The sequence below is a fragment of the Panulirus ornatus genome, chromosome 3 (genome assembly GCF_036320965.1).
Source record: "Panulirus ornatus isolate Po-2019 chromosome 3, ASM3632096v1, whole genome shotgun sequence".
Lineage (NCBI taxonomy): Eukaryota > Metazoa > Arthropoda > Malacostraca > Decapoda > Palinuridae > Panulirus > Panulirus ornatus.
This window is the reverse complement of record NC_092226.1, coordinates 44,934,685-44,950,718: the sequence shown is the minus strand read 5'-3', so window position 1 is coordinate 44,950,718 and position 16,034 is coordinate 44,934,685. Positions and strand designations below refer to the sequence as shown.

At 41.7% G+C, this 16,034-nt stretch overlaps 1 protein-coding gene across 1 annotated transcript in view; it reads right to left on the bottom strand.

Annotated features, from left to right (window-relative positions):
- Positions 1 to 16,034, bottom strand: part of LOC139762511 (uncharacterized) — an 854,543-nt gene that overhangs the window by 796,477 nt on the left and 42,032 nt on the right. The window contains exon 2 of the mRNA XM_071687495.1: positions 4,649 to 4,837. The gene's annotated coding sequence lies outside the window, so the exon portion shown is untranslated. The remainder of the gene's footprint in view (positions 1 to 4,648; positions 4,838 to 16,034) is intronic.

The window sequence follows — 16,034 nt, the reverse complement described above, 5'->3', positions numbered from 1 at the left end:
TACTCACTTATGTCAACTGACCATTTCAGGTGACCATTTATGGTCAATGCTGGCCATAAAGATATGTGGACACTGTCTTCCTGTGGTAGCCAGCCCGTCCTCAATACAAACATCAGCACACGGCAGTGGTCTGAGTATCGGCATAAGGCGCGTCATTCCTAACCTTTGATATGTCTCGAAGATCCGTTGTAACTCTAGCTTTATGTGTTTCAGGAGGAGGCACCTGTTGCTCCTGTATTCACTGAAGGTAGGGTCGTCACACAGTATAATTCCAAGGTATTTTACAATGCTTACTTGTGAGATGATGGTGTCTATACCTGTCTGGTAGTTTTGTATTGTCTTTCATTCACTCTCCTGACACCGGAATATTTGAAGGTTTTCCCAATTGAGAATCATGCTGTTTTCGGCAGCCCAGCGGGGTGACTGTACTTACGTCAGTTTTCCAGGATGATCTATTGAAAGGATCTTCATATTCATTCCGATATCATCCGGGGAGGATGATGTGAAACAATGACTCGTATGTGGGTCAGCGTGAGAATGAAGGACTAGGCTTCTCACCGTGGTGGTACGAAATAGCCTAGTTGGCAACAACAAACTGTCTTGATCTGTTGTTTTCTGCATAACCATTATCCAGTTTTTCCTCTTATTTCCATTTACATATTGTGTGTTGTGACACCGTCGTCACATTCACCGAAAGCTTCAACAAAAACTATGTAGACCGTATCACACCCGCGGTGTGTGTGTGTCCCTCTGACGCCTCTTCAATTTTCCTGTGGTTGTTAAAGTGAGAAAGACGCATGATCTTCCCGGCCTGGACCCATGTTGTCTTAGATTATGCAAATTATGATTTCATCAGGTCAGTTAATTACATCACAACTAACAGTCGGTACCTTCTTATGACTTTCCTTCCTCCTTTATGGAGATGGTGATGTGGGTGTTTCAAACTCTCGGAGATGATACCAGAGTCGTCTTTTTTTTGTCAAAAGGATGGTCAGTGCTCGCACTGAGGTGTTTGCACTTGCATATTAAGTCGAAGTTCCAGTAGTATGGGTCCAGAGGTTGAGCGTACAGGGATGTTTTTAGCAGGCCTGTACAAGTCCTGCGGCCGAGTGATGAGATCTGCCATGCGTAACATGAGACGGCTGCAGTTCAGACAGAGGTCGTTAGGAGTCGTTTATCTCAGGGTGGTTTTTGGCTCAATGAACACCGACTCGTGCAGTTTTTTCGTCCCTCTCATCTCGCGACAACCTTCCGCGTGTGTGCCCACCTATTTCTTTGTGGTTTAATGTAACTTGTCGTCCTCCACTTGCGTTCAGCATATGAATAAAAAGTATTTCTTTTCCTCTGTCTCACAGATGGCTCTTCTTCTTGTTTATCCTAACTCTCGTATGACTTTTTGAGTGTATGGTTTACGTTCTTAAATTCACACGACAGACCTTCTTTATCCATAACATTCTAGTCTAGACCTCTTGTGCCAGTACATTTCTTTCACGAGAACATGTCTGTTGCACTTCTGGAGCGAGTCTGTGATGCCACACTCCTCTGGTGTTTGCAAACTCAGCAGGAAATATGTCGCAGACATCTCATCGACGTCTTCCCATTCTATCTACGTACCATTAAAATTGAAAGAGCTGAATTCACCTACATGGTGGCGCGATTTGCACTGGCTGTTTAGCATCTACACTTGTCTGTCCTTCTATTACGGTATGTTGCGATCAGAGTACGGTGTATCTATGATGGTGATGTCACAAATAAGGTCTACATCACTTGTCGCTATCTGCTGACTTAGTGAAAACTTGTCACTGATTCGTAATAGTTCCCTTTTCTGCAGCTGTCCTGCCGAACTGCTTCCGGGTAATAGATTCTCACCTCCTATGCTGTTTAGCAGGTGTTTGTATCCAATGCGTGGTAGGCTGGAGCGCCCTAAGAAGACTGCTTTTGGGTCTGGCTTTCCATGGTGGTCGAGAACAGACTTTATATTCTCGTCTGTTCTAAAAGTTCTCGCGGTCTAGCACCATGTGGCTTATAGATTAGTGCACAGACCAGATTATGGTTGTCAATCTTCACAAGGAACACTTCTCCTGCATCAAATGAGGAATTCATTAGCTCAGTTGCTATAGAAGATTCTTGTAACACAACTCCATACGTTCAACCTCTTCGGTGGCACCTGTGTAAGGCGGCCTTGTCCTGTGGCAACTGCGTAAGGCTGCCTTATCCTGTGGCATCTGTGTAAGGCTGCCTCATCTTGTGGCATATGAGTAAGGCTGCCTTATCCTGTGGCATATGAGTAAGGCTGCCTTATCCTGTGGCATATGAGTAAGGCTGCCTTATCCTGTGGCATATGAGTAAGGCTGCCTTATCCTGTGGCATCTGTGTAAGGCTGCCTCATCCTGTGGCATATGAATAAGGCTGCCTTATCCTGTGGCATCTGTGTAAGGCTGCCTCATCCTGTGGCATATGAGTAAGGCTGCCTTATCCTGTGGCATATGAGTAAGGCTGCCTTATCCTGTGGCATCTGTGTAGGGATGACTTATGCTGCATAAAGGCAGCAAGTATGAATTATGTACATGTGTATATATGTATATGTCTGTGTAGGTAGATATATGTATACGTTGAAATGCATAGGTATGTATATGTGCGTGTGTGCACATGTATGTATGTACATGTGTATGTGGGTGGGTTGGACCATTCTTTCGTCTGTTTACTTGCGCTACCTCGCTAACGCGGGAGACAGCGACAAAGTATAATAAATAAATGAATACGTATATATATATATATATATATATATATATATATATATATATATATATATCACTTTCCATAATATTTTCTTACTCTTTCCATCTCATGGTCAATGTCTGTTGTGACTTCTTGAACATCTCCCGTACAACTCCTCGCAAAGTTTTCCCACTGATGGGTCAATATCTATAGTGCTTTGCAGATCAAATTCCATCGCATTACTTCCCTTAATATCTTTTCTCTCTCTTCATCTGTGTCTGCATTCCTGCTCCCCCTAGTAAACACCGCCACCTTAAGTAATGCGTTAATGAAATCAAGCTCTGCTTTCCCTGAGACACAGAGGGGGGAAACGCCAATACACAATGCCCTCTGTTGGGTATGGCAATGTTCCTTACAGTCTTTTTATATAAATAACAGAAGGAGCATATCATCGGCTGGACAATGTCAGAAGATATAATCACCGCTGAGCGTACTCTGGAGACTATTTTTACTTTGTTCAACGAATATGTCCTGTCTGTTGGGAAATAAGGTACTTCATGGCTGTCTTGAAGTTGTCCATTAAGGACGGACACACTCAACACAAGGATATTTCTTATCTTTCTGATAAAAATGTTCTCTGTTTCATTTCTGTATTACCTCATTCATTACGGTCACCGTTTTCCTATAATGTACAGACTCCATTTCAAAAAGTATTTTTCAGTAAAAGTTAAAAAATAAATATTGGAAATATTATCTAAAACCTTCCAAACAGCGGTCAGTGAACCATAAGCTTAGCAAACTAAAATGACTTAGCGCCTCAACACAGTGACTATGCAACATTCATCAAAACATATATATATATATATATATATATATATATATATATATATATATATATATATATATATATAAGAGTAAATGTGAATAACAGCAAGGTTATTAGGTACAGTAGGGTTGAGGGTCAAGTCAATTGGGAGGTAAGTTTGAATGGAGAAAACTGGAGGAAGTAAAGTGTTTTAGATATCTGGGAGTGGATTTGGCAGAGGATGGAACCATGGAAGCGGAAGTGGATCATAGGGTGGGGAAGGGGGCGAAAATCCTGGGAGCCTTGAAGAATGTGTGGAAGTCGAGAACATTGTCTCGGGAAGCAAAAATGGGTATGTTTGAAGGAATAGTGGTTCCAACAATGTTGTATGGTTGCGAGGCGTGAGGTATGGATAGGGTTGTGCGCAGGAGGATGGATGTGCTGGAAATGAGATGTTTGAGGACAATGTGTGGTGTGAGGTGGTTTGATCGAGTAAGTAACGTAAGGGTAAGAGAGATGTGTGGAAATAAAAAGAGCGTGGTTGAGAGAGCAGAAGGGGGTGTTTTGAAATGGTTTGGGCACATGGAGAGAATGAGTGAGGAAAGATTGACCAAGAGGATATATGTGTCGGAGGTGGAGGGAACGAGGAGAAGTGGGAGAAGTGGGAGACCAAATTGGAGGTGGAAAGATGGAGTGAAAAAGATTTTGTGTGATAGGGGCCTGAACATGCAGGAGGGTGAAAGGAGGGCAAGGAATAGAGTGAATTGGATCGATGTGGTATACCGGTTTTGACGTGCTGTCAGTGGATTGAATCAGGGCATGTGAAGCGTCTGGGGTAAACCATGGAAAGCTGTGTAGGTATGTATATTTGCGTGTGTGGACGTATGTATATACATGCGTATGGGGGTGGGTTGGGCCATTTCTTTCGTCTGTTTCCTTGCGCTAGCTCGCAAACGCGGGAGACAGCGGCAAAAAAAAAAAAAAAAAATTATATATATATATATATATATATATATATATATATATACATATATATATATATATATATATATATATATATATATATATATATATATATATATATATAAATGGAAATAACGTTGTGGGAAGCGAGGTGACACTTACCTTGCCACTGGAGACTGGCCTCCTCTCAGGGTGGGTAGATCCTGTAGTAAGGTGGTATGTCTTCTACAATTTTCACTCACGTCTCACTGATCTACCTCGCACTTCACTGTCTCTCAGTGTTCAACAAAATTTTCTTTATCACTTTCACTATATAATCAAAGATCAATATTTCCTGTTAATCGTAAAGTCCTGGAAAGAACACAGAGATTAGTCCAATCACAAATATTATTCAAAAACTTTAAACATCATTAAAAGAAATACAAACGAACGTGGATAACGTTACCGTATTCGGTTTAAATTTTTTTTTGAAACTATTACTTAAAACACCAGAAAGAACTGGTAAGTACGATACATCCTTAAATAAACGAACAGCGAGACACGATACATGATCCATTCACGACGGTAGCAGTCAGGAGCAAAACCTCAGCCAGACTGTTCACAGGTGTGTCCCACCAACCACATCACGCCACGATAAACATCGGAACGCCGCGCAGTTCCTTCCGTGCGCACATCTTTGTTTATGGAAGACTGATCACAAAAACCCTGTGATAACCATTGGACAACAGACGCAACAACATACAATTCGTCAACTCCTATAATATAAAATAAAACACGAATGCATCCCTGCGGAAACCTGTAATATGAAGAGCAGACTCTGGCCCTACCAAAGGGCTCACCATGACAAGCAATAATTTGTAGGCGGCACAAATCTAAATAGCCCAACTACGGTGAATCTCCTGGCTATGTGAGCGGCAATGTTCGACAGATAGGAAAACCATGAATGCATCCAAGGCATCAACACTTGATGGTTGTCTCCAAAGAGCGCTTAATTTTTCACCAGGACGATGAACCTTGAACTACACCTCATCCTTTAATCAATCGATGGCCATCTTTAGAAAACCCTCATTTCCAATAAAAATACAGACTCGAATGATATGAACCACTAGAACAAGACAGCTTGGGCTAACACATATCTATCTATCTATCTATCTATATATATATATATATATATATATATATATATATATATATATATATATATATATATTTTTTTTTTTTGTCGCTGTCTCCCGCGTTTGCGAGGTAGCGCAAGGAAACAGACGAAAGAAATGGCCCAACCCACCCCCATACACATGTATATACATACGTCCACACTCGCAAATATACATACCTACACAGCTTTCCATGGTTTACCCCAGACGCTTCACATGCCCTGATTCAATCCACTGACAGCACGTCAACCCCCGTATACCACATCGCTCCAATTCACTCTATTCCTTGCCCTCCTTTCACCCTCCTGCATGTTCATGCCCCGATCACACAAAATCTTTTTCACTCCATCTTTCCACCTCCAATTTGGTCTCCCTCTTCTCCTCGTTCCCTCCACCTCCGATACATATATCCTCTTGGTCAATCTTTCCTCACTCGTTCCCTCCACCTCCGACACATATATCCTCTTGGTCAATCTTTCCTCACTCATTCTCTCCATGTGCCCAAACCATTTCAAAACACCCTCTTCTGCTCTCTCAACCACGCTCTTTTTATTTCCACACATCTCTCTTACCCTTACGTTACTTACTCGATCAAACCACCTCACACCACACATTGTCCTCAAACATCTCATTTCCAGCACATCCATCCTCCTGCGCACCACTCTATCCATAGCCCACGCCTCGCAACCATACAACACTGTTGGAACCACTATTCCTTCAAACATACCCATTTTTGCTTTCCGAGATAATGTTCTCGACTTCCACACATTCTTCAAGGCTCCCAGAATTTTCGCCCCCTCCCCCATCCTATGATCCACTTCCGCTTCCATGGTTCCATCCGCTGCCAGATCCACTCCCAGATATCTAAAACACTTTACTTCCTCCAGTTTTTCTCCATTCAAACTCACCTCCCAATTGACTTGACCCTCAACCCTACTGTACCTAATAACCTTGCTCTTATTCACATTTACTCTTAACTTTCTTCTTTCACACACTTTACCAAACTCAGTCACCAGCTTCTGCAGTTTCTCACATGAATCAGCAACCAGCGCTGTATCATCAGCGAACAACAACTGACTCACTTCCCAAGCTCTCTCATACCCAACAGACTTCATATGTATATATACATATACAACACACATACACACACACACACACACACACACACATATATATATATATATATATATATATATATATATATATATATATATATATATATATACATATATATATATATATATATATATATATATATATATATATATATATATATATATATATATATATCATATATTATGCAAGTAAAACCATAAGGTAACGGAAAGTACAAAGCATCAAGCGCTTTCGTATAATTACACACTTTGGACTGAGAGCGCTTGGTTCCGTATTTTCCGTTTCCATGTGATTTTACCTGCAGCTTATGTACACTCGCTAATTGTGTACTTTTCACACACACACACACACAATATATATATATATATATATATATATATATATATATATATATATATAAATATATATATATATATATATTCTTCTTTCTTTCAAACTATTCGCCATTTCCCGCGTTAGCAAGGTAGCGTTAAGAACAGAGGACTGGGCCTCTGAGGGAATATCCTCACCTGGCACCCTTCTCTGTTCCTTCTTTTGGAAAATTAAAAAAAAAAAAAACAAGAGGGGAGGATTTCCAGCCCCCGCTCCCTCCCCTTTTAGTCGCCTTCTACGACACGCAGGGAATACGTGGGAAGTATTCTTTCTCCCCTATCCCCATATATATATATATATATATATATATATATATATATATATATATATATATATATATATATACATATATATATAAAACTTCGTTTCTATATCAGGAAATTCTTGGTGACACACGGAGCAACGAAGCTGCATCAAGGTTGAAAGACGACACGCATCACGGTGAACGGCCACACTACCTACTGTCGGGGCGCTAACGACCCCGGCTCAACTGATGATGGAAATCAGTTGAAGTATCACTTTTGGAGGTCGCTAGAGAAGGAAGTATCACCAGTGTTACCGATTTCATAACTTGACTTTCCTTATATGCATCTTACTGCCATTAATTCACAATATAAAACTACATAACTGTATCATTTAAAGAGTTATCAAACCGTGCATTTCAAAGATCGTACACATGACATCGAGTAACACCCAGTAAATATGATGTAGAGGAGCGTCAACTGTCAGGTATGTTCCAACAATTCGCCTGATCATCGCTCGCCAGTGTTGCCACCCGCAGTCTTTACGCTTCACCAAGTCCACCGTACTCGAGCACAGCACCGCACCTCCCATAACTGGATACAGGTTCACTTTTATTAAAGTCTTTAACATCTTTTCCTCCTTTTTTTCACTATTGAAGGTGAGGATGGAAAGACTTGACCCGAAATTAAACAACGACAGCGAATTGGTAACTTACTGCTGATAACAATAACGGTTATGGAGGTCCTATTCCAGAGTCCTCAACATGTGAGCGGTGTAAGAGGTGGAAGATATGACTGAAGGCGACATGCTGACCCTACGTCAGTAGAGGACCATAGATCTATGGCTCGTGTTGTGTGTCCGTGCTTATGAGTGCGCACGCTCGCAACGTGGGACTTTCATGTATATTTATGAAAATTAGTACATCAAAATCACGAAATTTCTTACTATTATCATGAAAAAAACGCAAAAATTTAAGACGGTATATTGTGTCGTTTGAAATGCAAGGCGACCCCAGCTTACGACAGGAAAGGTTACTGCCGTCATCAATGTAATGGTTACGTTACACGCCTGGCAGTGTGGTCACTCGGCAGGCCCGCTGGCGATATCTTTTTTTTCTATAAACTTTTTTTTTCTTCCTCGAGCGAGCGGCGCGAGGCAGAGGCGTCCAATCACAGCTCGCCAAGTGTAAGGTGCCCGGGCTCCGCTGTGTGATGAGCCTAACCGGGATTTTATCGTTTTCAACTTTAAAGACACTTAAAAATTTGTGATCCTTTAATGTGTGCAAACTAAAGAGTATGTATGTAGTGTATCCCTGGGCAAGGGACAATGTATTCATATGTATGGATTAATGCATTAATATACATGGAGTAGTGTATTCAGAGGAAAAAAAAAACGCATTTATAGGAATGTACGTGTATGAAGTAATACACTTAAGATTCTCATACTTTAATACAGGCTCGCAAGTCGTGGTTATGTAACATGATATGAATGCAACGTCACATACAAAAACAGTGCAGGCGACATTACTGAAAGAATGACCCGATGCGAAACAATCTGGCAGACATCATTACCAAGGACAATGGCACAACATTCCGTGATGTTAGCTGGTGACTGAAGGCCTGACGGACGTATAATTTCCCTGGCTCGCTATGCCCGTGAGGTCATGAAAGAACTCGTGTCCACCGATGGGAAAAGAAATCGCTTACCATGTAACCCAGAGGCAGCTGGTTTTTTTTTTTTTTTTTCGTAATATACCATGTCTTTTAGAAGAATCCATCCGCATTGCTACACCGTTCGAGCGTCTGATGCACATGAAAATAATCATCTCGGTAGACTGATCAAGAAATACTAAGTTCTTTATATATCATAAGGCCAGTAAATAGTAAACTAATTTATCACTTCACTCAAATTCTTCGGCAAACAACAAAGATTCCTAAGTTTTATTCTTTCACATTTACGGATTCCATGTATAGCCTAAATGGTGAACACGTGAGTCACAGTCAGTGAAATATGAGTTCATATATTCAAGCCAAAGCCTGATGAAGGTTTCAAGAAGCGTTCCACGCGGTCACGATGAGGACGGGTGATGTGGTTTACTTGATGCAAGAGAAACCCAGCGACCTCGCCCTGATGGACAACATCACGTTCCTGACTAACAAGTCCTTTTAAAGCAGCGAATGGCAAAATAATAATAATAAAAAAATAACGCCCCCGGCACAATAAGGTAAGTTTCAGAAAATGTTCGCAGAACTTACCCCATAAGTAGCCATCGTACTAAACTGGCTCATAGAAAAGGCTACGGTATGTACTGAGCTGGTGGTGCCAGTCTGAATCAAGTTACGGGTAGGCTTGCTACATAAAGAACTTAATCCCAATCATTTCGCATAGCAACTGGCTCAAGTTAAATCTACAACGTCAAGTGCTCCTTAATGAGATGTCGAGTCATAAAGTGCCTCAGTGAAATGTCATGGAGACAAAAGGGCTATATATAACTGCCAGCAGGATGTGTATCTAAAGACATGCCACAATAAATAAATATATTACCAAGAAAATAGATTTATCACATACTCTCATAATATAATGGTACATTATAATACAGAATTCCAGTGTTCTGTCTTGGACACTACGAAGTTTCGAATGTACGTATGCTTCTAAAAACCTACTGCCAATGTGCGACTTTTGCGTCATACGGTAAATTCGTGTAGTGATCGGTAGCTTCCAGCACTTAGGGGGAGGAGGAGGAGGAGGAGGAGGTGTACAAAGGCGTCTGCTGCCGGCTGTTTAGGCGAGAGTATCATACGGCAGTAGTAGCTGGAGGTTTCTTTATAATCTCCACAAAGGTTAATCATCCCAGCGACAATTTTTTTTGTGTGTGTGATAAAAGTGAAGATGTTCAATAAGCAACCTTGTCGTTAACCATCAGTGATCACACTCTCGAACAACTACACTAATGACTGTTGCTTCGGCCAGTACAAGATGTTGGCAAAATCAAGAAAATAAAAGGATGGCCCGACACTACGTCCTAATTTCGACTATATACACGTGTACAATAAGGTTTACAGCACATGTTTTCAGAGTTTTGAACATTATCCCAACCAGAATGTCTTAAACAGCATGACAATGTCAGAGTAAGTGAACACTACAATCGACCTGAGACAACTTTAAAAACTAAAAACTTTATACACACGGTAGATGCCAGAACTCATTTTACGAAAAATGTCTTAGAAATGATTATATAAAACGTGATGAGGGTTACAACCATTCACGTTACTGGCAACTGCAGCAAAGTGACAATCAGGCGCAGGTAATGGCAGGAAACTATGTATTTCTTCACAACTGTAGATTAGCAGAATACTTCACAATGGAGGATTGCGGGAGGTGCGGCTGCGTCACCCCCCCGACAGTGATTGAAGAACTACTTCTGCATCCTCCACGCTGTCAAGCTGCGCCCCTGTATGAATATCAGCTTACCCCAATTCTCCACGAGGTCAAGCAGCCTAGGAGGCATGTATGTCACATGACGCATGCTATCTGATATCATCGAGTGGAGCCCCAGCCACTGGAATATCCATTTAGAAGGATCTGAACTTTCTTCAGTGGCTCTGGCGCCCATTCAAGAGGCCACACCCAGTCTGTATCCACGACTGTCACTTTCTCAGGATTATTCTACATTCAACCCCCAACAAAAAAAAAAAAAAAAATATATATATATATATATATATATATATATATATATATATATATATATATATATATCGTCCGCAAAAAAAAAATTGTCCGTTCCCATTAAGCATTTCTAAAGGCGGTGTCACAATTTTAGTACTTTGACATGTCTCATTTGGCCTTGACGTGTGGGCATGGAATTGGCAAGGTTCCTGGCGTATTCTAGGACCAAGTTTTGGGTTCACAGGGTCTTGATCTCCTGCATGGGGCGAGGAAGAAATGAGATGCTGCAGGAAGCGTTCTGAGCTGGACGTCCAGTCCATATACAAATCTCACGTGTATCCACATTTTCTTTCTTATATATATATATATATATATATATATATATATATATATATATCATATTTGCTTGCTAATACCCGCTGTAGCGAAGAAGCGCCAGGAATAGACGCAAAAAGGCCGAATCCGATAACACCCATTCTCTAGCTGTAATACGTATACAATTCTGGTGTTACTGGGCTACACCTGCCGCTGTATCATCAAAGCACAGTCTCGTCAAAGAACTTTACTCCTAAGGAGTCCATCATTTCCATGTCATGGGAAGCAACATAGCCTTGGTGTTGCAGGAACTCCTAGGTAAGGGATCCTGTCGTTAATTCGAGATCCTTTAGAAAAAAAAAAAGGGGGGTGGCTTCTGGGGAAATCATAAATAAATAATTCTCAACGAAGCTGCATCAGACATATGACCGAGGATCCAGTAAGGAACACTGTACGTGGTAAGTCTCACTCAGTGTCTAGTGTGTTGAAGTTATTACGGCGCTTTATTATGGTGATGGTGGTGGCGCGCGCTGGTGCGAGAAGCAAGCAACACCCTTGCTGATGTGATGACTTATGGATGAAGTGACGTTCACTTGCCACAAGAGAAACAAACTCCCCGAAAACCTCGCCATAAAATATTTTCGTGTGGCAACTAATGTTTGTGTTTGGTGAAAGTCTGAAGAAATGTGAGGGTTGGGGAAAGAAAGAGAGAGGAGAGCGGGAAAGTAAGTATATATCACAAGTTCCCACCTACTACGTAAAAGGTCTGGGTTCGAATCCTTGCTGTTGTAGGGCATTATGTATTCAAAGTTTTGTGTACGCACAAGCGTCCCAGTTGGGAGCTAATGACTGAAACCAAATACAACGGACAACGTGCTGTACATAAGAACAAGGTACATCATACTGGGCACTAAGGCGTCTTAACCTGTCAACGTATGCCAGGCGTCCAGTGCTCTCCTTACTGATTCTTTTTTTTTTTCATTTTCCTAACAAGTACAAAAAATAAATAATCATTTTATCAAACCATCACAGCCTAATTTGATGGAAGAACCACTAGTACAGTACAAACCATTTTGACGAATCAATAATCATTCGGTTGAAAAAAATAACAATAAATAGTTATGTGTTACCACCAGGTGTTCAACAGGTATAACACTTCATCGAACATCACAAATCACATGATAGATGAACAAAATCCACAACTGAACGAAAAACTTCAATACGAAACGATGCAAAATATTGCCCGTGGGTCCGGGACGGTCAAATTCCTTTCATCCAACAATCACAACACCACGATGACCAGTGATCACCTTACCGTACAGTGACCGTGTTTACTGACAACACCACGATGACCAGTCCTTACCGTACAGTGACCGTGTTTACTGACAACACCACGATGACCAGTCCTTACCGTACAGTGACCGTGTTTACTGACAACACCACGATGACCAGTCCTTACCGTACAGTGACCGTGTTTACTGACAACACCACGATGACCAGTCCTTACCGTACAGTGACCGTGTTTACTGACAACACCACGATGACCAGTCCTTACCGTACAGTGACCGTGTTTACTGACAACACCACGATGACCAGTCCTTACCGTACAGTGACCGTGTTTACTGACAACACCACGATGACCAGTCCTTACCGTACAGTGACCGTGTTTACTGACAACACGCTTTACCAACATACATGACGCCATGTTCCGATGTGCAATCGGTTCACCTCGCGGTCTAGTGTATAACTACCAATTTCAGTTTTAACAACTTGTTACTACTTATGCTGGCTACACTGCGGAAGACAAGGCCAAGCCTTATTCATAGTAACAGCCCCCCCCCCCCCCCCCCCCCCAGCTCTTGACGTCGCACAACAAGGCGATTACTTCCGTCAGGCGTCCTTGTCAGTTCCAGCCTCCCGTTCACACATGCGTGCCCGCGAGGCACGAGCCAGTCTCTCCTGACCTTTAACATCCTCGGGAGTCCTCAAGCCGCAGCCATCACTGCATATTAATGGCGAGGAGTCCTGAAGTGCGTGCGTACCTGGCGAAACCTTCCCCTAGCCCTACTGCGCCTGGGCACTGCGCATTTCCTGCTCTGCAGACGGGCTAACTGTGCGGTGCAGTTGCTCCTACGGTCACGTAGGCGTCGCATTACTATAAACAGCAGTTATAAACCAGTGACGCCAGTCCACAACGAGCTGGTTATTCGTCCTCACCGATTATGACAGCCTATACGTCACTGTTGGTGATCTGTTACAAGTGCTTACGAAAGCGATGCATTACTGAGCGCAAACATGAGCTAGCTATATCCAACACTTATTTCAATTCCCTCCTTCCTATAATATGCCTAAAATTCGAAAGGTTATGATCAACTGTCTTTCCAGTAAGTCATAACGGAACATATACTGTCACCAGAGACCCGGTTGTGTTGATTAATAGCTCAAGAGTTATGTGGATTCCCTTACCCCTTCTTACTTATCCTTCGGGAGGTGATACAGCTTCAAAGGGCTGATCCTAACGCATCCTACATACAACCAGAAGAGTTGTATGGTACTAGGTTGGGGGCAAGTTGGACTACGACACATGAGCCGTCAGTACAGAGTAGGAACATACCTTGAGCAAGTCACGACAGCAAATCCGGATACATATTTTCATTTAAACCACAAAGAATTTCCTGTCCTATTATGACACTAACACCACAGAAATGAGTAATCTTGTTCGGTACGGGATTTACCAGGTAATGTGCATGCTCACCAGGACAGAAACCAGAATATAGACACCAGAATAACCAGAGGTTGGGGAGGTAGAAGACATCTGTTCGGAGAGGGGGGTTATTTTAGATGATATTTGTAGACACGGGAATCTGAAAGCTTCACAACTCTATGGATCATAATAATGATAGTAATAATAATAATAATAATAATAATAATAATAATAATAATAATAATAATAAAACATGCGACTGGGGAACTTTTTCGTCTATTCATGGCCCCACGTCCATAACGTGGGAAACGGCGAACAAGTATGAAGGAAATGTTATTAATAATAACTATTACCTATTACAGATCAATAATATATCATCATTATCTTTGTCATCTTCATTGATCTACCACATGGTTCTAAATCGCCTGGAACCTTTGAATATTTTTCACGACACGAATTTCCACATACATTGCTCGGTCGCCGCCGGTGTGTGTGTCTGTGTGTGTTCCATCTTCACGCATCGAGCGTCGCCTGTCACACGTATGACATGATTCAAGGTCCTCCCGTGCCAACACCACCACAACCTAATTGAGTTTTCATAACGACTACCGCCAATGAAGACAAGTGTGGCGGGTTAAAGCTGATTATCAGCTCCTTTTACACCTACATAATTATTATATATATATATATATACACACACACACACACACACATATATATATATATATATATATATATATATATATATATATTTGTCATTAGCGAGGTAGCACAAGGAAACAGACGAAAGAATGGCCCAACCCACTCACATACACATGTATATACATACACGTCCACATACGCACATATACATACCTATACATTTCAATGTATACATATATATACATTTCAACGTATACATATATTTACATACACAGACATATGCATATATACACATGTAAATAATTCATACTTGCTGCCTTTATTCATTCCCGTCGCCATCCCGCCACATGAAATAACAACCCCTTCCCCCACACGCGCGCGAGGTAGCGCTAGGAAAATACAGCAAAGGACACATTCGTTCACACTCAGTCTCTAGCTGTCATGTATAATGCACCGAAACCACAGCTCCCTTTCCAAATCCTCTTGGTCAATCTTTCCTCACTCATTCTCTCAATGAGAACAAACCATTTCAATACAACCTCTTCTGCTCTCTCAACTACACTCTTTTTATTACAACACATCTCTCTTACCCTTTCATTACTCAATCAAACCACCTCACACAACATATTGTCCTCAAACATCTCATTTCCAACGCATCCACCCTCCTCCGCACAACCTTATCTACAGGCCACGCCTCGCAACCATATAACATTGTTGGAACCACTATTCCTTCAAACATACCCATTTTTGCTTTCCGAGATAATGTTCTCGCCTTCCACACATTTTTCAATGCTCCAGAACATTCGCCCCCTCCCCCACCCTGTGACTCACTGCCGCTCCCATGGTTCCATCCGCTGCCAAATCCACTTCCAGATATTTAAAACACTTCACTTCTCCAGTTTTTCTCCATTCAATCTCACCTCCCAATTGACTTGTCCCTCAGCCCTACTGTACCTAATAACTTTGCTCTTTTTCACATTTACACATTTACTCTCGGCTTTCTTTTTTCACACACTTTATCAAACTCAGTCACCAGCTTCTGCAGTTTCTCACCCGAATCAGCCACCAGCGATGTATCAGCGAACAACAACTGACTCACTTCCCAAGCCCTCTCATCCACAACAGACTGCATACTTGCCCCTCTCTCCAAAACTCTTGCATTCACTTCCCTAACAACCCCATCCATAAACAAATTAAACAACCATGGAGGCATCACGCACCCCTGCCGCAAATCGACATTCACTGAGAACCAATCACTTTCCTCACTTCCTTCTCGCACACATGCCTTACATACTCGATAAAAACTTTTCACTGCTTCCAGCAACTTGTCTCCCAC